The sequence below is a fragment of the Triticum urartu genome, unplaced genomic scaffold, assembly GCF_056163025.1.
Source record: "Triticum urartu cultivar PI428250 unplaced genomic scaffold, HENAU_Tu73 scaffold2, whole genome shotgun sequence".
NCBI lineage: Eukaryota > Viridiplantae > Streptophyta > Magnoliopsida > Poales > Poaceae > Triticum > Triticum urartu.
In genome coordinates, this window is record NW_028260368.1 from 15,318,066 (window position 1) to 15,341,962 (window position 23,897).

The 23,897-nt window shown below is 37.1% G+C and overlaps 4 non-coding genes across 4 annotated transcripts; 2 read left to right on the forward strand and 2 right to left on the reverse strand.

Annotated features, from left to right (window-relative positions):
• Positions 1-10,535: 10,535 nt before the first annotated feature.
• TRNAF-GAA (transfer RNA phenylalanine (anticodon GAA)) lies at positions 10,536-10,608 on the reverse strand. The gene has a single exon. It is a non-coding gene; the product is annotated as a tRNA-Phe (tRNA).
• Positions 10,609-12,275: 1,667 nt separating this feature from the next.
• On the forward strand, positions 12,276-12,348 carry TRNAT-UGU (transfer RNA threonine (anticodon UGU)). The gene has a single exon. It is a non-coding gene; the product is annotated as a tRNA-Thr (tRNA).
• Positions 12,349-13,567: 1,219 nt separating this feature from the next.
• TRNAS-GGA (transfer RNA serine (anticodon GGA)) lies at positions 13,568-13,654 on the reverse strand. Its single transcript has one exon. It is a non-coding gene; the product is annotated as a tRNA-Ser (tRNA).
• An 8,614-nt stretch (positions 13,655-22,268) lies between these two features.
• Positions 22,269-22,340, forward strand: TRNAR-UCU (transfer RNA arginine (anticodon UCU)). The gene has a single exon. It is a non-coding gene; the product is annotated as a tRNA-Arg (tRNA).
• Positions 22,341-23,897: the final 1,557 nt, after the last annotated feature.

The following is a 23,897-nucleotide window of genomic DNA, read 5'->3' on the forward strand; positions in this document are numbered from 1 at the left end:
CCCAGAAAAAATTACCCCTTTTTCGAGAACCTTTTAGAAGTTCTACCCATATGTGTTCTGATCGCCAATTCATATTAGATATACTAAATCCAGCAGCGGTCGATTGAAATTGAGAGAATAAGCTAAATAATTTTGACTTTACTTTTTTTGATTCTGAAATCGCCTTCAGCAACTAGTACTCCTGTGAAATAATAGGTTAGATACATTGACTTTCTATTCAAAAAATATTCGTTGATTCAATTAAAATAAATAAAATAAAACTCGCTATACCTGGCTCTGCATATTCATGCATTTATGCTCGTAGCCTATATCCGCATCCATAACCGTTTTTCATTTGTGTGTAGAAAGTGTGTGTAGAAAAAGCCACATACCCTACCATATTATATTACTTACACTAAAAAATACTAGACAATCTTATTTTTTTGCACATAAAGAAATAAAGAAGTCATTGCAATTGCCGGAAATACTAAGCCTACTAAAGGCACGAAAATAGAAGGTAAGTTTAAATCCGTCATGGAATAGGTGTCTCAATTCAAATTTACTATTTCTATCTAGTCGAAAAATATCTTAAGATTCTTATGATATAATTAAGTATATCTATTATAAGGAATATTGACTATTGTATTGTATTTTTTATTTTTAGTTTGAAAAATATTCTGTAAAAAAAATGAAAGGATAATAAGAAAATTCCAAAAAAGGAGAACTAATTAAAAAGATTTTATTTTGATTTTCCCATCCTCATGGCCTTTCTATCTTTCTAATCTAATTTGAAATTGGATTCAAAAGAAAGCGGTTAGAATTTACTTCCTGCATACATACTTCTCTAGAAGCGCATACAATAATGCGTGGTAAAGGCGGAAAAATAGTATATTCAATCAAAATCAAAGGGCAAATTATCTTACCTACTATAGATCCCCTACTACCCTCTTAGACTTTAAAAGGCGATATACCACCCAAAGAAAGGGTATGAAAATGCCGGGTGGAGTTAGCTTTTCGACGAAGACCTGTCCCGTGCAGCGAAGCCCTGTTAGTAAGACCCCCCGCAATAATGGATTATAGAAGAATATTATTCCAAATACTCCTCTGGACGCATATAGTAGCATTGCGATTCCGAATCTTTTTTATTTATGAATATGAACAGAAAAAATTCATTGTATCGTTGGGTCGGAGCGGAGGTTTGGTCCAGAAAAATTAGAAACAAAACGTCTACTCTACCGCATTGAAGTCTATAGCGCTGTATTTCCACGAAAGTATAATTCTTACCATCAGGATACGATCCTTTCTTTTGAACTAAACGTCTCTACGATGGGTCCAGGTTCTATGTCCAATCCCAAATCAAGGATTTCTCGCTCTTGATCGGAGTCATAAACTAAAAAAAAACTACCTTTTTATCCTTTTTCTCAAGGTTATAGAAAACTTCCTTATCTAGTTCTAGCATTTTGAAAAAAAAAAAATGCTTCTTTTTTTACACACAGTTCGAGTCACTTGTTGACTCACGATTACGCCTGTTAAAAGTTTCAAACGTCCTCTTTTTTGAAATTGAAAGAGAGTCCTATAAAAAGGTCTAACTTCCAAACTATGTCTTTTTTCATTCATTCTCCTTTAGTTTTTTTCTCTATCTAGAAGTGGAATAGAATAACCCGGTTGAAGGGTAATGATCATACGTCTGTAATGCATTGTATGGCCCAGAATAGGTCCTATTCTTCTACCTTTTCCAGGTAGTCGATGGCTATTCACAGCTACCACCTTAACACCAAAGAAGAGTTCGACCCAATGCTTTATTTCTGTCTTAGTGAATCCCGATTCGACATTAAAAGTATATTGATTCTTTCCCAATAAACGAAGACTTTTTTCTGTAAATACTGCGTATTTGATTCCATTATCATTATCATATGATAATACTATATTTTATTATTTTATTATTTTATTTGTATTTCTTTATTGTATTATACCTTAATATATATATTCTAGATATATAGAATAGACGAATCTCAATTTGTCAAGTCTCATGATCATATCATGATCTATTTTTATTCGGCTCAATCTTTTTTTTCTAAAAAAGATTGAGCCGAGTTTAATTGCAATCAATTAGAAGAATAAAGAAGAATTACTGCATTTCATAACTGATTTTTTTCTCTTTTTATTTCGTTTCTTTTTTATTTATACCTTCTTTATCTTTAGTTTTATCTAGTTAATCAATAGTATCTACCGGCTCGAACTCGAATTTGATCGCCTTCCATACTTCACAAGCTGCGGCTAGTTCAGGACTCCATTTGCAAGCTGCTCGGATAATTTCATTACCTTCGCGAGCAAGATCGCGCCCTTCGTTACGAGCTTGTACACAGGCTTCTAAAGCCACTCGATTAGCTGCTGCACCAGGTGCATTTCCCCAAGGATGTCCTAAAGTTCCTCCACCAAATTGTAATACAGAATCGTCCCCAAAGATTTCGGTCAGAGCTGGCATATGCCAAACATGAATACCACCTGAAGCTACCGGTATAACACCTGGCATGGATACCCAGTCCTGAGTGAAAAAGATACCGCGAGCACGATCTTTTTCAATAAAATCATCGCGCAATAAATCAACAAAACCTAAAGTCATTTCGCGTTCCCCTTCTAACTTACCTACTACTGTACCGGAGTGGATATGATCTCCCCCAGACATACGCAATGCTTTAGCTAATACACGGAAATGCATACCATGATTTTTCTGTCTATCAATAACTGCATGCATTGCACGGTGAATGTGAAGAAGTAGGCCATTGTCGCGGCAATAATGAGCCAAAGTAGTATTTGCGGTGAATCCCCCAGTTAAGTAGTCATGCATTACAATAGGAACCCCTAATTCTCTTGCAAATACAGCTCTCTTAATCATTTCTTCACATGTACCCGCAGTCGCATTCAAGTAATGCCCCTTGATTTCACCGGTTTCGGCCTGTGATTTATAAATAGCTTCGGCACAAAAGACAAAACGGTCTCTCCAGCGCATAAATGGTTGTGAGTTTACGTTTTCATCATCTTTGGTAAAATCAAGTCCACCACGTAGACACTCATAACACGCTCTACCATAATTTTTTGCGGATAATCCCAATTTTGGTTTAATAGTACATCCCAATAAAGGACGACCGTACTTGTTCAACTTATCTCTTTCAACTTGGATACCATGAGGCGGGCCTTGGAAAGTTTTTGAATAAGTAGGGGGAATTCGTAGATCCTCCAAACGTAGAGCACGTAGGGCTTTGAAACCAAATACGTTACCTACAATGGAAGTAAACATGTTAGTAACGGAACCCTCTTCAAATAGGTCTAATGGATAAGCTACATAACAGATCCATTGGTTGTCTTCCCCAGCAACAGGCTCGATGTGATAGCATCGTCCTTTGTAACGATCAAGACTGGTAAGTCCATCAGTCCAAACAGTTGTCCATGTACCAGTAGAAGATTCGGCAGCTACTGCAGCCCCTGCTTCTTCGGGCGGAACCCCAGGCTGAGGACTTACTCGGAATGCTGCCAAGATATCAGTATCCTTAGTTTCATACTCTGGGGTGTAGTAAGTCAATTTATAATCTTTAACACCAGCTTGAAATCCAACACCTGCTTTAGTTTCTGTTTGTGGTGACATAAGTCCCTCCCTATAACTCTTGAATTAAGAATTCTCACAATAACAGGGTCTACTCGATGTTAATTAGGCGTAAATGAAACTTTAGCAAAAATCTCGTAAAACAAAAAGGATATTCAATTAATATAATATCAACTCATTAAAGAAAATTGAGGGCATGCTTAGGTTAATGAATATGTTTCATTCATATATAATGCGTACACCCTGTGTATGTTCTATCCTATAGGAATTCCAATATAGGAATTCGATAGGAATTGAGTTGTTGTTATGGTAAGTTAACACGGTTCGTTATTAAACCATGGATTTGATTTACCAAATCCATAATTATTGTATACTCTTTGATAGATATAGCGCAACCCAAATTAATTCCTAATCCTTATTTTACAAGTTCTTAATAGTTCTCTTTTCTTATTTTGAATGCAAATACCTAACTAAATACTAATAAAATTCTTTGTTGACAGCAATCTATGCTTCACAGTAGTATATATTTTGTATATCGAAGTCCTAGATAGGAAAGTAGAGTAGGCACAGATCCTCCACAAAAGGCAAAATGTATATGAAAAAAAAGATTGATTGAACTTTCCAATGGACTCATTCCATGAGTAAACGATTGAATGGGATTCGCTTGGGCAACGAAATCAAGTCCTGGTCCCCTTTTCTCTCTTATTGAATTAACTAATTCATTTCCTTTTTACTTTTGGATTTTTTTTGATTTGATTTGGCATTATTCAACAATAAAAAAAGAAAAATTTCGACAAATTCCTTTTTTTTAATTATGTGATAATTATGAGAACCAATCCTACTACTTCTCCTCCCGGGGTTTCCACAATTGAAGAAAAAAGTACAGGTCGTATCGATCAAATTATTGGACCCGTGCTGGATGTCACTTTTCCCCCAGGCAAGTTACCTTATATTTATAACGCTTTGGTAGTCCAGAGTAGAGACACTGCCGATAAGCAAATTAATGTGACTTGTGAGGTACAACAATTATTAGGAAATAATCGAGTTAGAGCTGTAGCTATGAGTGCTACGGACGGGTTGATGAGAGGAATGGAAGTGATTGACACGGGAGCTCCTCTCAGTGTTCCGGTCGGTGGAGCTACTCTCGGACGAATTTTCAACGTTCTTGGGGAGCCTGTTGACAATTTGGGTCCTGTAGATAGTAGTGCAACGTTCCCTATTCATAGATCTGCGCCTGCCTTTATCGAGTTAGATACGAAATTATCCATCTTTGAAACAGGTATTAAGGTCGTCGATCTTTTAGCTCCTTATCGACGTGGAGGAAAAATAGGACTATTTGGGGGGGCTGGAGTAGGTAAAACAGTACTGATCATGGAATTAATCAATAACATTGCTAAAGCTCATGGGGGCGTATCCGTATTCGGTGGAGTAGGGGAACGGACTCGTGAAGGAAATGATCTTTATATGGAAATGAAGGAATCCGGAGTAATTAATGAAAAAAATATTGAGGAATCAAAGGTAGCTCTAGTCTATGGCCAAATGAATGAACCACCGGGAGCTCGTATGAGAGTTGGTTTAACTGCCCTAACTATGGCGGAATATTTCCGAGATGTTAATAAGCAAGACGTGCTTTTATTTATCGATAATATCTTTCGTTTTGTTCAAGCAGGATCAGAGGTATCCGCTTTATTAGGGAGAATGCCCTCCGCAGTGGGTTATCAACCTACTCTTAGTACAGAAATGGGTTCTTTGCAAGAAAGAATTGCTTCTACTAAAAAGGGATCTATAACTTCGATTCAAGCAGTTTATGTACCTGCAGACGATTTGACCGACCCTGCCCCTGCCACAACATTTGCACATTTGGATGCTACTACCGTACTTTCCAGAGGATTAGCTTCCAAGGGTATTTATCCAGCAGTAGATCCTTTAGATTCAACCTCGACTATGTTACAGCCTCGGATCGTTGGCAACGAACATTATGAAACTGCGCAAAGAGTTAAGGAAACTTTACAACGTTACAAAGAACTTCAGGACATTATCGCAATTCTTGGCTTGGATGAATTATCGGAAGAGGATCGTTTAACTGTAGCAAGAGCAAGAAAAATTGAGCGTTTCTTATCACAACCGTTCTTTGTGGCAGAAGTTTTTACTGGTTCTCCAGGAAAGTATGTTGCTCTTGCGGAAACTATTAGGGGATTTCAACTAATCCTTTCCGGAGAATTAGACGGCCTACCTGAACAGGCTTTTTATTTGGTGGGTAACATCGATGAAGCTAGCACGAAAGCTATAACCTTAGAAGAGGAGAACAAATCGAAGAAATGAAATTAAATCTTTATGTACTGACTCCTAAGCGAATTATTTGGGATTGTGAAGTGAAAGAAATCATTTTATCCACTAATAGTGGCCAAATTGGCGTATTACCAAACCACGCCCCCATTAACACAGCAGTAGATATGGGTCCTTTGAGAATACGCCTCCTCAACGACCAATGGTTAACAGCGATTCTGTGGAGCGGTTTTGCGAGAATAGTTAATAATGAGATCATCATTTTAGGAAATGATGCGGAACTGGGTAGTGATATTGATCCGGAAGAAGCTCAAAAGGCACTTGAAATAGCCGAAGCTAACTTGAGTAAAGCTGAGGGTACGAAAGATTTGGTTGAAGCGAAGCTCGCTCTCAGACGAGCTAGGATACGAATCGAGGCTGTCAATTGGATTCCCCCATCCAATTGAAGACAATCCAGTGGTTTATAGTTGATACAAAGAAAAAGGGAAGAGGGGTAGAAAAAGTTATTAGATAGCGAAGCGAAGTAAGTCCAATGCTATCTAGTAATTTTTCTACCTACTTACCTACTATTGGATTTGAACCAATGACTCCCGCCGTATGAAAGCAATACTCTAACCACTGAGTTAAGTAGGCAATTTATCACCACAAAGGAAGACCCATTACTTCGATCGATTATATATTGAATCCCTTTTCTAAGCAATACCGCTCTGTTATTGGTCTGTTATATACTAAATACTAAACTAAATACTAAACAGATACAGATCAAAGGGGTATCCTCTGGCATTAGAAAATATTCATCTTGACAAGAAATTATCTATATGTTAAGATATCTCTGATAAGGGCTATAGCTCAGTTCGGTAGAGCAACTCGTTTACACGTGCGCCAATGCTTTTCAAAGGAGCTTATTATGCAATGAACATAATCGATCTTATTGCAAAATCAATGTCTTACTTCATAGATTCGAGAGAATAGGAGAACAGTAGCCTGACAAACAGTCGGTTCAGTCCGATTCAGGTGCCAATTCAGGTGCCTAATCAAATAGAACCCTTATGGATTTGCTAGTTGATAAGGTAAATATCCAGCCCACTAAATGCTAGGCGTAATGAGGATAAGGGCCTCCAAAAAACTTCTTTTCGTTCTATGAACTTTAAGGTGTATGAAGTCTCATAGTTAACTCTTGCAGTGGAACGATAGAGACTCCATTTCACTTAGGTTGATTTAATTTAGACCGGAGGCAGACCTAAGTCAAGGTAATCCTCCTTTGAAACACTTTGGTATTGCTCCTAGATAGATCATAATACAAAAAATCAATCAGAGCACAGGGAGCCATCTCATTATCTTTCCGTAAAGAAAAACTATGGTGGACTAACTGATCTTTAAATCAGTTTATGAAAGAGCCCAATGCAAAAAAATGCATGTTGGGTCTTTGAAACAGTTCAAATCATTTCGATAATAATCCGTTTGATCTGTTTTACCGAGAAGGTCTACGGTTCGAATCCGTATAGCCCTAATATGCCCTTTTTTAGATTTTAGGATCTCTATCCTATGTTTTCTTTAGTTTAGTATAGTTTTCATTTTCTCATTAGTATTTGTTTATAGACTGGATAGGCGCCTGCGACATAGAATAGAGATAAAAGCATTACCAAAGGCTCATTCATCGAAAATCAAAATCATACAGACAGGAAAAGAAAAACGAATTTCTATCAAATCAATAGAAGAAAGGATCCTTTCCCTGATTTGAATCCCGTCCTCCTTCAAATAGGATATCTCTAGACTTCCCTATAATAACTGCAATGATTTTATCCATTTTGCGAATTCCTACTTTGTTTTAAGTATATTTATTACTTTGTTTATAGATACATTATGTAAATTGATCAACTTTAAATAGAAAAAATAAAGTAAAGAGTAAATAAGAAAACAGAATATTCTGTCTCATAGTTCTGAAATAGAGTTCTTTATTTTTATTTTATAGTATTACTTCTCATTAATTATACTGCATAGATTAGTCCTACTATCTTAATTAGGTTCTAATTTAGTAGTATTCTCATTTTTATTTAATAGTCTCTTATTATTTTATTATTAAATATTAAATAAAGGATAGAGCTATTCTTTTTTCTAGAGATTCTAGAGAAAGCGAGACAAAGTGAAACGAGAAAGTTTTCTTTATATAAGAATTAGATCTACATACACCATATCTAAATAGAATGGAAATCCAAAAGAAAGGGAGTTGGGATTCCATTGGATGAATCTTTAAAGAAGATGCAGCACAGAGGAAACAAAGGCTAAACTTAAACTAAGCGCTTTTGTTTGAACAAAAAAGATTCTTGTTTCACCGAGGAAAAGAGAGAAGTTCTGGATAAATTGACAATGCTGAATTGAATTGACTAATTTAAGTTCCGCCTATTCCACATTAATGGGAGTACATTATGTTTCTGCTTCACGAATATGATATTTTTTGGACATTTCTAATAATAGCAAGCCTTATTCCTATTTTGGCATTTTCGATTTCAGGACTTTTAGCCCCGGTTAGTGAAGGACCAGAGAAGCTTTCTAGTTATGAATCGGGTATAGAACCCATGGGAGGGGCTTGGGTACAATTCCGAATACGCTATTATATGTTTGCGCTCGTTTTTGTTGTTTTTGATGTGGAAACCGTCTTTCTATACCCTTGGGCAATGAGTTTCGACGTATTGGGTGTATCCGTTTTTATCGAAGCTTTGATTTTCGTGCTTATCTTAGTTGTTGGTTTAGTTTATGCATGGCGAAAAGGAGCCTTGGAATGGTCTTAACTGAATATTTAGACAAAAAAAAAGAAGGAAAAGATTCTATTGAGACAGTTATGAATTTGATTGAGTTTCCCTTACTTGACCAAACAAGTTCCAATTCTGTTATTTCAACTACACCAAATGATCTTTCGAATTGGTCAAGACTCTCCAGTTTATGGCCCCTTCTATACGGTACCAGTTGTTGTTTCATTGAATTTGCTTCATTAATAGGCTCACGATTCGACTTTGATCGTTATGGATTGGTACCAAGATCAAGTCCTAGGCAAGCAGACCTAATTTTAACAGCCGGTACGGTAACAATGAAAATGGCTCCCTCTTTAGTGAGATTATACGAGCAAATGCCTGAACCAAAATACGTCATTGCTATGGGAGCCTGTACTATTACAGGGGGAATGTTCAGTACGGATTCCTATAGTACTGTTCGGGGAGTTGATAAGTTAATTCCTGTGGATGTCTACTTGCCGGGCTGCCCACCTAAACCGGAGGCAGTTATAGATGCCCTAACAAAACTTCGTAAGAAGATATCGCGAGAAATAGTTGAGGATCAAACTCTATCTCAAAATAAAAATAGATGTTTTACTACCAGTCACAAGCTTTATGTTAGGCGCAGTACTCATACAGGAACTTATGAGCAAGAATTGCTCTATCAATCACCATCTACATTAGATATATCTTCTGAAACTTTTTTCAAATCCAAAAGTTCAGTACCTTCCTACAAATTAGTGAATTAGGAGAGGGGCTCTTTTGTGTAGAAAAATAAAAAGCAGGGCAATCTTTCAAACTTGCATCCGAAATGTGAAATATTTATACAAAGAGGGAGAGATGAAGACAATGCAGCAGGGTTGGTTATCTAATTGGCTAGTCAAACATGAGGTGGTTCATAGATCTTTGGGCTTTGATCACCGAGGAATAGAGACTTTACAAATAAAAGCAGGGGATTGGGATTCCATTGCTGTCATTTTATATGTATATGGTTACAATTATTTACGCTCCCAATGTGCTTATGATGTAGCACCCGGTGGATCTTTAGCTAGCGTGTATCATCTTACGAGAATACAATATGGTATAGATAATCCAGAAGAAGTCTGCATAAAAGTCTTTGCCCAAAAGGATAATCCTAGAATTCCGTCTGTCTTCTGGATTTGGAGAAGTGCCGATTTTCAAGAACGCGAATCTTATGATATGGTGGGAATCTCTTATGATAATCATCCGCGCCTTAAACGTATCCTAATGCCTGAAAGTTGGATAGGCTGGCCCTTACGTAAGGATTATATAACCCCCAATTTTTATGAAATACAAGATGCTCATTGAATGATAAGAAATTCATGCTCACTTATACAACACAACTCCAGATTTTATTCAAGTCAAGGAATATTTTTAGGTTCTTTTCCTAGATGAAACGGAATACCTATTTATAATTAATTCCTAATTATACAAAAGCATTCCAGATAGACTGAGCAAAAAAAGGGTTTCATTTGGATTCCCCTATTTTGAAAATCGCATATTAATTTCCTTCATATGAACAGAAAAATAGGATGACTCAAAGAAGTTCTCTACCAGGAACTTTGTACCGCGCACATTACTTAGCACAACTAGGAAAATAAGATAAGATAAAGATAAGCAAGACTAAAAAAATATTCGTCGGAATAGCGGAATACAAAATTAAGAAACGCAAAAAAATAAAGGGGAATCTCACCCCCTTCTTTATCATAAAGAAAAGATATATTTTAAAACTTCTTTAAAAAGAAAAAGAAGTGCCTCTATATTTATATTATAGATTTATCCACTTAGATGAATAAATATTATTAATGAATATGTATCACAATCCATCTCGAGGTATTTGGATCAATACCTATTCGGTGGATCTTTTTTTTTTTTTTCTCTGCCAGGAACCAGATTTGAACTGGTGACACGAGGATTTTCAGTCCTCTGCTCTACCAACTGAGCTATCCTGACCTTTTCTTGTGCATCATCCTAGTAGAGTATTTGTATCTATGTCAATTAAAAGGACTAAAAATTAATTAAAGTATTTCAAATTTTAAATTTGAAAATGGGGGGGGTAGTCCTATGCATTGTGCATGGTTTACTTAAATAAAACTTAAAAATAGAGTGAATAACCAAGATTTCTTGCCGATACTCTAATAAAAAAGAAATCTATTCAATGAATAGGATAAGATCCATTGAGTTCTCTTCGCATTCCTTTGTGAAAGAGTAGAATGAGAAAGCTAATGAATCTTAAACCCATTGCATTGATAAAAAGAAAAAAAAGTGCATTGATAAAAAGAAAAAAAAAAAGAGGATAAATAATAATAATATAGTATAGTTAGGGAATAAAAGAGGATTTGGGGATAGAGGGACTTGAACCCTCACAACTTATAAAGTCGACGGATTTTCCTTTTACTAGAAATTTCATTGTTGTCAGTATTGACATGTAGAATGGGACTCTCTCTTTGTCCTCGTCCGATTAATCCACTTTTTTAAAGATCTCGAAAACTTTGAATTTTAATTGAAGAATTTGATTATTCAATATTCGATTGGAGTGGATTCACAATAATGAAAAAAAAAAATTATGATATGAGTTTTTTATTTCATAATCATTATCATTTCTAATTTCATTTTTAAAAAAGATAAAGAACCTATATTATAATTAGAATATAATATGAGTTCTGTGATTAATCGTTTGCTATGTCAGTATCTATACGTGTTTATTAAATGTATAAGGTATAAAACCCCTCTTTCTCTAATTTAGAACTAGAAGGAATTCCACTAACAACACAACGTAATTAACTCGATTCGTTAGAACAGCTTCCATTGAGTCTCTGCACCTATCCTTTTCCTTTGTATTCTAGTTCGAGAACCCCTTGTTTTCTCAAAACACGGATTTGGCTCAGGATTGCCCTTTTTTAATTCCAGGGTTTCTCTGAATTTGGAAGTTACCACTTAGCAGGTTTCCATACCAAGGCTCAATACAATCAAGTCCGTAGCGTCTACCGATTTCGCCATATCCCCATTTCCCTCTTCTTTGAGACCAGGATTCCTTGTGTAATTTCATCCATCTCTTAGTTTTTTTTTTGAATCATTGAGTTCATCACTCAACGTAGTCTAGCAGTTCAGTTCGACTCTATTTGAGAGACCTCGCTTGCTTATTGCAATTCAGAATTGAATTGATTCTATCCTTGATGTATTTGCAATTCAATCCGAATCAATATATCCAAAAGTTTTTATCTCCCCCACCTCCCGTCTTACTTTTTTATAGTATTCAAAATTATACTATAACGCTTGATATTTATTCTTTTTTTCTAATCAGAATTAGCAATTTTATTTACTCTGACTCTATGTTCCCCTTAGTGAAATATTAATCCTCAAATTATTAACAAATAATAAAGTCTATAATGATCGAATGAAAATACCAATAAATTCTATAATTTTATTTTTTAATATCCTATAGTTAAGCATATCAAGCTAACTTTATCTTTAAGAAGTTTTAGTATTTTTTTATTTTTATAAGTATAACTTCAAATTTAGAACTAGTTAATAGCTAAGATTAATAACTAATATCTGAGATTTTACGGATTTCCTATACTATACCTATTTCTATTTGTTACACTATTTCCGTTATGTAAGCCCACTTAGCTCAGAGGTTAGAGCATCGCATTTGTAATGCGAGGGTCATCGGTTCAAATCCGATAGTCGGCTTTTTTTTCTCTATCGATGTTCTACGAACAAGAATCTCTTTTTTTCCGAATTAAATGGAGAATCCAGGATCTTTTATGTTTTTTACCTTACAATTTTGCTAGATACAAAACAATAAAATAAATAATATATATACAAAAAAAAAAGATTTTGATGAAATTCCATTTTTTGGGGTACTTTAGTTGATTTTACTCTGTTTATCCTGTAGTTTAATTCAGTTTTAATTTCGATGTATTCTGTAATGTAAATACAATGAAATTAATTGTGTAAAATGAAATTTCAATAAAATAAAAAAAGGAGTCTTCATGTCCCGTTATCGAGGACCTCGTTTAAAAAAAATACGCCGTCTGGGAGCTTTACCAGGACTCACTAGAAAAACACCTAAATCCGGAAGTAATCTTAAAAAAAAATTCAATTCTGGGAAAAAGGAGCAATATCGTATTCGTCTTCAAGAAAAACAGAAATTGCGTTTTCATTATGGTCTGACAGAACGACAATTACTTAGATATGTACATATCGCTGGAAAAGCAAAAAGGTCAACAGGCCAGGTTTTACTACAATTACTTGAAATGCGTTTGGATAATATCCTTTTTCGATTGGGTATGGCTTCAACCATTCCTGGGGCCCGCCAATTAGTCAACCATAGACATATTTTAGTTAATGGTCGTATAGTCAATATACCAAGTTTTCGTTGCAAACCCCGAGATATTATTACTACGAAAGATAACCAAAGATCAAAAGGTCTGGTTCAAAATTATATTGCTTCATCGGACCCGGGGAAATTGCCAAAGCATTTGGCGATTGACACGTTGGAATATAAAGGACTAGTAAATAAAATCCTAGATAGGAAGTGGGTCGGTCTCAAAATAAATGAGTTGTTAGTTGTAGAATATTACTCTCGTCAGACTTGAACTTAACGAAAAAAGGAAAGGTTCATAGAATTTTCTTCCCCTTCCCCTTTCCCCGAACTAAATCGCCCTAAGACCATTACCATTAATTTGTATTTTCCCATCAACTAGCTAAAATTGATTAACCCTAGGATTAGGATCCTTTTTTCTTTTTTCCTCTATGTGTATTTTACATACCACAGTAATTTGCTATAGAGAATTTCTAATTTCTATTAAATCAAAATAAGATAATATAAGATATTATATTATTGCTGGAAAAAATTGTTATTTGATTTGATACATTGTGATCCTTAACGTTGATGAATTAAGAAAAACGGAAAGAGAGGGATTCGAACCCTCGGTAAACAAAAGTCTACATAGCAGTTCCAATGCTACGCCTTGAACCGCTCGGCCATCTCTCCTACATAACTTATTATGGAAAATAAACTGAGTGAATAGCGAGTTTTCTTATTCCTGCAGTACAGGTACAACCGCAACCACTCGGGGGTTCCATAGTTCTATTGGAAAAATTCCTTTTGATCTAAGTGGAAGGATACAGGATTTTTTACTAGAAATTGCGCTCGCTATAAAATAAAAGTTTTAATTTGGGTTTTCCCGCAACTAAAGAAAAAGAAAATGGAAGAATTCTTCTTATTGCATAATAAAATAAAGAAACCTTAGAATTCCGTTTGCATAAGATACGCTACACCATACTATCGAAATCAAAAATAGGGTATGAGACAATTAATAACTTTGAAAACACGAAATAGTTGATAACATAAGTTGTTGTTCAGAAATAGGAAAGTGGAATGAAATCCAGTCTTAGTCAAATATTTCATATCTCTTCGTGTCCAAGCAGAAGGAAAAGGATACAATTTGAGCTGAGCGGAAAATCCATATCTCTCTTATCCATTTAAAGCATATGGATTTAGAGTAGAGCATATGGATCAATCTATTTATAATTATAAGAATCGAATGTGTTTGTTTTTATGTTATTTTGTGAAGGAATGAAAACAATTCTATATAGAATGGGTTGGGAATTATGCCTAGATCCCGTGGAAATGGAAATTTCATTGATAAGACCTCCTCAATTGTAGCCAATATTTTATTGCGAATAATTCCGACAACCTCAGGAGAAAAAAAGGCATTTACTTATTATAGAGATGGTGCGATTTGACTCTTTTTTTTGCTTTTTTTTAGCCCTACCTATACCTCAGTCTTACGAAAAAGAGAGGGGGGTTGGCATAGAGAGAACCAAATTTGTAAAGCAAACAAACCCACGCTTCGGGAAGGTGAGGCGAACTAACAATTCCTTCCGTCGTGTATCCTCGATTGATGCGGCTTCAGATACTTCAATTGTAGATTTGAGTATTGAGCGAAAGGTTACACCTACAGGATATGGTATGGTATGGATTACAGGCCAATCCTACTCTATTAGTATCCGTAGGCAGCATAGGGGAGAAAAGCACTACACCTAGAAATAGGAATCAACAAGAGAAAAACTTTGTTAGAAATTACCCCTTTCCTGATCGGTATCAGGGCTGGGAAGAATGGTTGGGATAACAAACAACCATCAGGTTTGTACTTTGGATACCCCTATAACCATCAAAGATCGTTGAAGTAGCTAATTCCTCTAAATAGGAGGCGTTGAGAACAAAGAAATTATTGGAGCTATCGTTTTCCTCTAGCATTAATAGAATTCATTGGTGTTAAGAAAAACCTCTTGTGGGAAGGTTGGCTAGAGATTTCTTGGAAAAATACCAGCCCCTTTCGGTTCATAATGAGACGGGACTAATTCTATTTTGATTCTATAGATTATTTCGCTTAGTACTATTATGTACAGAAGGGAGGAGCCGTATGAGATGAAAACCTCATGTACGGTTTTGGAACGGAGATTTTTTGAATAGAATGAACGACCGTAACGGATGTTGGCTCAATCCGAAGGAAATTATGCGGAAGCTTTGCAAAATTATTATGAAGCTACGCGACTAGAAATCGATCCCTATGATCGAAGTTATATACTCTATAACATAGGCCTTATACACACAAGCAATGGAGAGCATACAAAGGCTTTGGAATATTATTTCCGGGCACTAGAACGAAACCCCTTCTTACCGCAAGCTTTTAATAATATGGCCGTGATCTGTCATTACGTGCGACTATCTCCACTATAGAAAGAAAAAAAAAAAAGAGAGGATCAAATTTTCTAGTAAATACTAGAAAAAAAGGGCTTTCTACATAGGGATCGTAAAAACAACGATTTTTCCCTATCAGCTGTAGGAAGGAAGGACACTTCACGAGAATCAAAAAACGAAGAAAGTATGGCCTATACTACTACTCTATGGATAAAGTTTCTCAAATTGATAGAGAAAGCACCGTAAAGATCAATTAGTGAGCGACTGGGTCGATACAACTAAAAAAAACTGCTTACTTATCCCATGATATGGGGCAAAATTTAGGAATCCGCTTATGTAATAGAGCCGATCCACTAAGGGATTAAGCAGCGGTGTAGTATCAGATCCCAAAGATAGTAAGTTCTTTTTTCTTTCTTATGGAAAAAAGTCTTTTTCAAGGATTCTATAGAGATTTCATATATGAAACCGGGATAGTTACCTCTCAGAAAATTTGAACGAAGGCTCTATATCTATCTATGCTTCATTCTTCTGAAGGTGGGAAAAAAGATCAAACTGATTATTGATAAAAATTAGGGTTTGAAACTTAGGTAATTAATTTCTTCTGCTTAACCCAAGAACAAATTGGATCGATTTTTGATAAATCGAATTCAGTTAAGATAGGGGAAATTCAGATAGCAATTTCTGAGCCGTATGAGGTAGGAAACTCTCAAGTACGGTTCTAAGGGAAGGAACTTCCTATTCCGACCGAGGAGAACAGGCCATTCTACAGGGTGATTCGGAAATTGCGGAAGCTTGGTTTGATCAAGCTGCTGAATATTGGAAACAAGCTATAGCGCTTACTCCGGGAAATTATATTGAAGCACAGAACTGGTTGAAGATTACGAAGCGCTTTGAATTTGAATAAGACCATGCTCCTTCTTTTTCATAAAATGGGTGGTTTGGTTGTTGATCCATTAATCAAATAAATTAGGTCGTAAGATCGAATCAAGAATTTCATTATATCCATTTCTTATACCTTCTATTTTATATGATATTTCATAAGAATAAACCATAGGGATAGGGTCTAGAATAGAAGTAATAAAGTGAATAAAAAGAGGGGGCAATCTAAATATTGCTAATATATTAGGACCATCTTATTAATAATTCTAATGAGTTATCTTGGAATTTAGAATCAAATAAAAAACCCTATATTATGCTCAAGGAAAGTAGATATAGATAGGAGCTTATGCCCTCAAAAAAAATACACTAGTTTCTTAAATTAAAAATAAAAAAGATTTTTTTCTTACGTCGAGAAATATTTGTTTTTCAAGATAAACAATGTCCGTTAGGCACCTAATCTTTATGTCATAATAGACCCGAACACTTGCCTCGGATTGACTTCAATATATAATTGCTCCAGTGAATAACTAAAAAAAAAATAGAAGGATGGTAGATAGTAAAGAAAAGAACTAATCACAATATCTATCTTTCAAAATCTATCTTTCAAAATCTATCTTTCAAAATATATATCTTTCAAAGATTCACTAAAAAGACAGTTGGCGGGTCTCTTTGTATGTCTTGTCCGGAAAGAGGAGGACTTAATGATTATTCGTTCGCCGGAACCAGAAGTAAAAATTGTTGTGGATAGGGATCCTGTAAAAACATCTTTTGAGGAATGGGCCAGACCCGGCCATTTCTCAAGAACACTAGCTAAGGGCCCTGATACTACCACTTGGATCTGGAACCTACATGCTGATGCTCACGATTTCGATAGTCATACTGGTGATTTGGAGGAGATTTCTCGAAAAGTCTTTAGTGCTCATTTCGGGCAACTTTCCATTATCTTTCTTTGGTTGAGTGGCATGTACTTTCATGGCGCCCGTTTTTCCAATTATGAAGCATGGCTAAGTGATCCTACTCACATTGGACCCAGTGCTCAGGTAGTTTGGCCTATAGTAGGGCAAGAAATATTGAATGGTGATGTAGGCGGGGGTTTCCGAGGAATCCAAATAACCTCTGGTTTTTTTCAGCTTTGGCGAGCATCTGGAATAACTAGTGAATTACAACTCTATTGTACTGCAATTGGTGCATTGATTTTTGCAGCGTTAATGCTTTTTGCTGGTTGGTTCCATTATCACAAAGCCGCTCCCAAATTGGCCTGGTTCCAAGATGTGTAGAATCCATGTTGAATCACCACTTAGCGGGATTATTAGGACTTGGGTCTCTTTCTTGGGCGGGGCACCAAATTCATGTATCTTTACCAATTAACCAATTTCTTGACGCTGGGGTGGATCCTAAAGAGATACCACTTCCTCATGAATTTATCTTGAATCGGGACCTTTTGGCTCAACTTTATCCTAGTTTTGCCGAAGGAGCAACCCCTTTTTTCACTTTAAATTGGTCCAAATACGCAGAATTTCTGACTTTTCGCGGAGGACTAGATCCAGTAACCGGTGGTCTCTGGCTGACCGATATTGCGCACCATCATTTAGCTATTGCTATTCTTTTCCTAATCGCAGGTCATATGTATAGGACCAATTGGGGTATTGGCCATGGACTTAAAGATATTTTGGAGGCTCACAAGGGCCCATTTACAGGACAAGGCCATAAGGGTCTTTATGAAATCTTAACAACGTCATGGCATGCTCAATTATCTCTTAACCTAGCTATGCTAGGCTCTACAACCATTGTTGTAGCTCATCATATGTATTCTATGCCTCCCTATCCATACCTAGCTACTGACTATGGTACACAACTTTCCTTGTTCACACACCACATGTGGATTGGCGGATTTCTAATAGTCGGTGCTGCTGCACATGCAGCAATTTTTATGGTAAGAGACTATGATCCAACTACTCGATACAACGATCTATTAGATCGCGTCCTTAGACACCGCGATGCAATCATATCCCACCTTAACTGGGTATGTATATTTCTAGGTTTTCACAGTTTTGGCTTGTACATTCATAATGATACCATGAGTGCTTTAGGCCGTCCACAAGATATGTTTTCGGATACTGCCATACAATTACAACCTATCTTTGCTCAATGGGTACAAAATATCCATGCTACTGCGCCTGGCGTAACAGCTCCTGGTGCAACAACAAGTACTAGCTTAACGTGGGGAGGCGGCGAGTTAGTAGCAGTAGGTGGCAAAGTGGCTTTGTTACCTATTCCATTAGGAACCGCAGATTTTTTAGTCCATCACATTCATGCATTTACCATACATGTGACTGTATTAATACTTTTGAAAGGTGTTTTATTTGCTCGGAGTTCCCGTTTGATACCCGATAAAGCAAATCTAGGTTTTCGCTTTCCTTGCGATGGGCCTGGCCGAGGGGGAACATGTCAAGTATCCGCCTGGGATCATGTTTTCTTAGGTTTATTCTGGATGTACAATGCAATTTCGGTAGTCATTTTCCATTTCAGTTGGAAAATGCAGTCGGATGTTTGGGGTACTATAAGTGATCAAGGGGTGGTAACTCATATTACAGGGGGAAACTTTGCACAGAGTTCCATTACGATTAATGGGTGGCTTCGAGATTTCTTGTGGGCACAGGCATCGCAAGTCATTCAGTCTTATGGTTCTTCATTATCTGCATATGGTCTTTTTTTCTTAGGTGCTCATTTTGTCTGGGCCTTCAGTTTAATGTTTTTATTCAGCGGCCGTGGTTATTGGCAAGAACTCATTGAATCTATCGTTTGGGCTCATAACAAATTAAAAGTTGCTCCTGCTACTCAGCCTAGAGCCTTGAGCATTATACAAGGACGCGCTGTAGGAGTAACCCATTACCTTCTGGGTGGAATTGCCACGACATGGGCATTCTTCTTAGCGAGAATTATTGCAGTAGGATAGTGGCTAGGAGGATTTGAAAGGCATTATGGAATTAAGATTTCCCAGGTTTAGCCAAGGCTTAGCTCAGGACCCCACTACTCGTCGTATTTGGTTTGGTATTGCTACCGCACATGATTTCGAAAGTCATGATGATATTACTGAAGAACGTCTTTATCAGAACATTTTTGCTTCTCACTTTGGGCAATTAGCAATAATCTTTCTATGGACGTCCGGAAATCTGTTTCATGTAGCTTGGCAAGGAAATTTTGAATCATGGATACAGGATCCTTTACACGTAAGACCTATTGCTCATGCGATTTGGGATCCTCATTTTGGTCAACCCGCTGTGGAAGCCTTTACTCGAGGAGGTGCTGCTGGTCCAGTGAATATTGCTTATTCTGGAGTTTATCAGTGGTGGTATACAATAGGATTACGCACCAATGAGGATCTTTATACTGGAGCTCTTTTTCTATTATTTCTTTCTACGCTGTCCTTAATAGCGGGTTGGTTACATCTACAACCCAAATGGAAACCAAGCCTTTCGTGGTTCAAAAACGCGGAATCTCGTCTCAATCATCATTTGTCAGGACTTTTCGGGGTAAGTTCTTTGGCTTGGACAGGACATTTAGTTCATGTTGCTATTCCCGCATCCAGGGGGGAGTACGTTCGATGGAATAATTTCTTAGATGTATTACCCTATCCCCAGGTATTACCCTATCCCCAGGGGTTGGGACCCCTTTTGACGGGTCAATGGAATTCTTTATGCCCAAAACCCTGATTCGAGTAATCATTTATTTGGGCTACCGCTCAAGGAGCGGGAACTGCCATTCTAACTCTTCTTGGGGGATTCCATCCACAAACACAAAGTTGTGGAGCTGACCGATATGGCTCACCATCATTTAGCTATTGCATTTATTTTTCTCATGCCGGTCACATGTATCGAACTAACTTCGGAATTGGGCACAGTATTAAAGATCTTTAGAAGCGGCATACTCCTCCGGGGGGTCGATTAGGGCGTGGGCATAAGGGCCTTTATGACACAATCAACAATTCGATTCATTTTCAGTTAGGTCTTGCTCTAGCTTCTTTAGGGGTTATTAATTCCTTAGTAGCTCAACATATGTACTCTTTACCTCCTTATGCATTCATAGCACAAGACTTTACTACTCAAGCTGCTTTATATACTCATCACCAATATATTGCAAGGGTTCATCATGACAGGGGCTTTTGCTCATGGAGCTATTTTTTTCATTAGGGATTACAATCCGGAACAGAATGAGGATAATGTATTTGGCAAGAATGTTAGACCATAAGAAGCTATCATATCTCATTTAAGTTGGGCTAGCCTCTTTCTAGGATTCCATACCTTGGGCCTTTATGTTCATAACGACGTCATGCTTGCTTTTGGTACTCCAGAAAAGCAAATCTTGATCGAACCTATATTTGCCCAATGGATACAATCTGCTCATGGCAAGACGACATATGGGTTCGATATACTCTTATCTTCAACGAATGGCCCCGCTTTCAATGCGGGTCGAAGCCTATGGTTGCCCGGATGGTTGAATGCTGTTAATGAGAATAGTAATTTTCTTGGTTCATCATGCTATTGCTCTAGGTTTGCATACAACTACATTGATTTTAGTAAAGGGCGCTTTAGATGCACGCGGTTCCAAATTAATGCCAGATAAAAAGGATTTTGGATATAGTTTTCCTTGTGACGGCCCAGGGCGCGGCGGTACTTGTGATATTTCTGCTTGGGACGCATTTTATTTGGCAGTTTTCTGGATGTTAAATACCATTGGGTGGGTTACTTTTTATTGGCATTGGAAACATATCACATTATGGCAGGGCAACGTTTCACAATTTAATGAATCCTCCACTTATTTGATGGGATGGTTAAGAGATTACCTATGGTTAAACTCTTCACAACTTATCAATGGATATAATCCTTTTGGGATGAATAGTTTATCGGTATGGGCGTGGATGTTCTTATTTGGACATCTTGTTTGGGCTACTGGATTTATGTTCTTAATTTCCTGGCGGGGGTATTGGCAGGAATTAATTGAGACTTTAGCATGGGCTCATGAACGCACACCTTTAGCTAATTTAATTCGCTGGAGAGATAAGCCCGTGGCTCTTTCCATTGTGCAAGCAAGATTGGTTGGATTAGCTCACTTTTCCGTGGGTTATATATTCACTTATGCAGCTTTCTTGATTGCCTCAACATCAGGCAAGTTTGGTTAATTTAGTTTGTTTTTTTGTACTGTATCAGCACCTAGTTCATTACTCTTGATAGAGAGGGAGGATCTGCCTTTTTAGATTTCTTTTTCTATTTATTTTTCCATCTAGGATTAGAACCGTATACTTGGTAATAATAGCAACGACACATTATGGCAAAAAAAAGTTTGATTCAGAGGGAGAAGAAGCGGCAGAAATTAGAACAGAAATATCATTTGATTCGTCAATCTTTAAAAAAAAAGATAAGAAGCAAAGTTTCTCCCTTGAGTTTGAGTGAAAAAACGAAAATGCGAGAAAAATTGCAATCCCTACCGCGTAATAGTGCACCTACACGCCTTCATCGACGTTGTTTTTTGACCGGAAGACCTAGAGCTAACTATCGACATTTTGGGCTATCCGGACACGTACTTCGAGAAATGGTTTATGAATGTTTGTTACCGGGTGCAACAAGATCCAGTTGGTAAGGATAAAATACCCTTTCGTATTTGTATGGATTTCTGGAATTGATAATCATAGAGGAGCCCTCTTTACCATTCTGTATAAATGGACTATTCTATTTGTATAGATATTGGTAGAGGGGCGTATCCAACCCTCTTTTATCCACTAGTTACCCCTCTTTAGTTTAAGAGTATAGAGCAGTTTGGTAGCTCATAAGGCTCATAACCTTGGGGTTGCGGGTTCGATTCCCACTACCGCCTCCATACTCCTTCTTTATGATATATGCATGATATAATATATACATCATGCATTTGTATCTGGATTTTTTGATTTCCTAAAAGAGTTTTGGTCTAACAGTTTTTTCTCGGAAGAAGCAAAAAAATAAAAGAAAGAATAAAATATGAAAGAAAAGCGTCCATTGTCTAATGGATAGGACAGAGGTCTTCTAAACCTTTGGTATAGGTTCAAATCCTATTGGACGCAATCTTATTTCTATCTATTCTTTAAATAACTATACTAAACTAAAAACAAAGAAAACTTTTTTGCATGATTCAAATGAAAAAGCTTTCTCAACGATTCCTATTCTACTAACAAGAGTAGACATGCAAAATTTATTTGTTACTGAAGAGAAAACCGTTCCAGCTGTTCCTGAATAGCTTCCTTCAAAAGGATTTCCGCTTGCTCGAAGATATAATTTCTTGAATTGAGTTTAGTATCTTTAGATGTTTACGTAACTCATCAGAAATTTATTTACCTGTTCAATTTCTAACGAATCAAGATATCCTCTTGTTCCGGTATAAATAGTAGCTATCTGCTCTTCCACTGGGAGAGGATTTGCCTGGGATTGTTTAAGCAATTCCCTTAATCGTCGACCCCTTGCCAATTGATTCTGACTTGTTTTATCGAGAGCAGAGGCGAATTGTGCAAAGGCTTGTAACTCTGCGAATTGCGCTAGTTCCAATTTTGATTTGCCAGCTACTTGTTTCATGGCTTTCAATTTGAGCCGCGGATCCTACTCTGGAAACAGAAATACCCACATTAATAGCGGGTCGAATTCCGGCATTGAATAGATCCGCAGATAAGAATATTTGTCCATCTGTAATGGAGATTACATTAGTAGGAATATAGGCGGAAACGTCTCCAGATTGAGTCTCAACTATTGGTAAAGCGGTCATACTTCCTTCGCCTAAAGAGAATTAATTTAGCGGCTCTTTCTAAAAGGCGTGAATGCAAATAAAAAACATCCCCTGGATAAGCCTCACGTCCGGGAGGTCTTCTTAATAGAAGGGACATTTGGCGATAAGCTTGTGCCTGTTTGGAGAGATCATCATAAATTATTAAAGTATGCCGTTCGCGGTACATAAAATACTCAGCCAGGGCTGCTCCCGTATAAGGAGCGAGGTATTGTAATGTAGCAGGTGATCCGCCATTTCAGCTACTACAATAGTGTATTCCATGGCCCCCTCCTCATGGAAAGTAGTTACTACTTGAGCTACGGAGGATGCTCTTTGACCGATAGCTACATAAACACATATTACACCTTGCCCTTTTTGATTGAGAATTGTATCTGTGGCTACTGCTGTTTTGCAGTCTGTCTGTCCCCAATAATTAACTCTCGCTGACCGCGCCCTATAGGGATCATCGAATCGATAGCAATAAGCCCTGTTTGAAGAGGTTCGTATACGGAACGCCTGGAAATTATACTTGGAGCAGGAGATTCAATTAAGCGAGATTCGGAAGCTATAATTTCGCCTTTCCCATCAATAGGTTTAGCCAGAGCATTTACAACACGACCCAAGTAAGCCTCACTCACGGGTATCTGAGCAATTCTTCCTGTTGCTTTTACAAAACTTCCCTCTTGTATCATCAACCCATCGCCCATTAATACAATCCCAACATTTTGGATTCCAAATTCAGAGCAATACCCTAGTAGTACCTTCTGCAAATTCGACTAATTCACCTGACATTATTTCACCAAGACCTATAATACGAGCAATCCCATCCCCCACTTGAACTACGCGACCTATATTTCTCAATCCC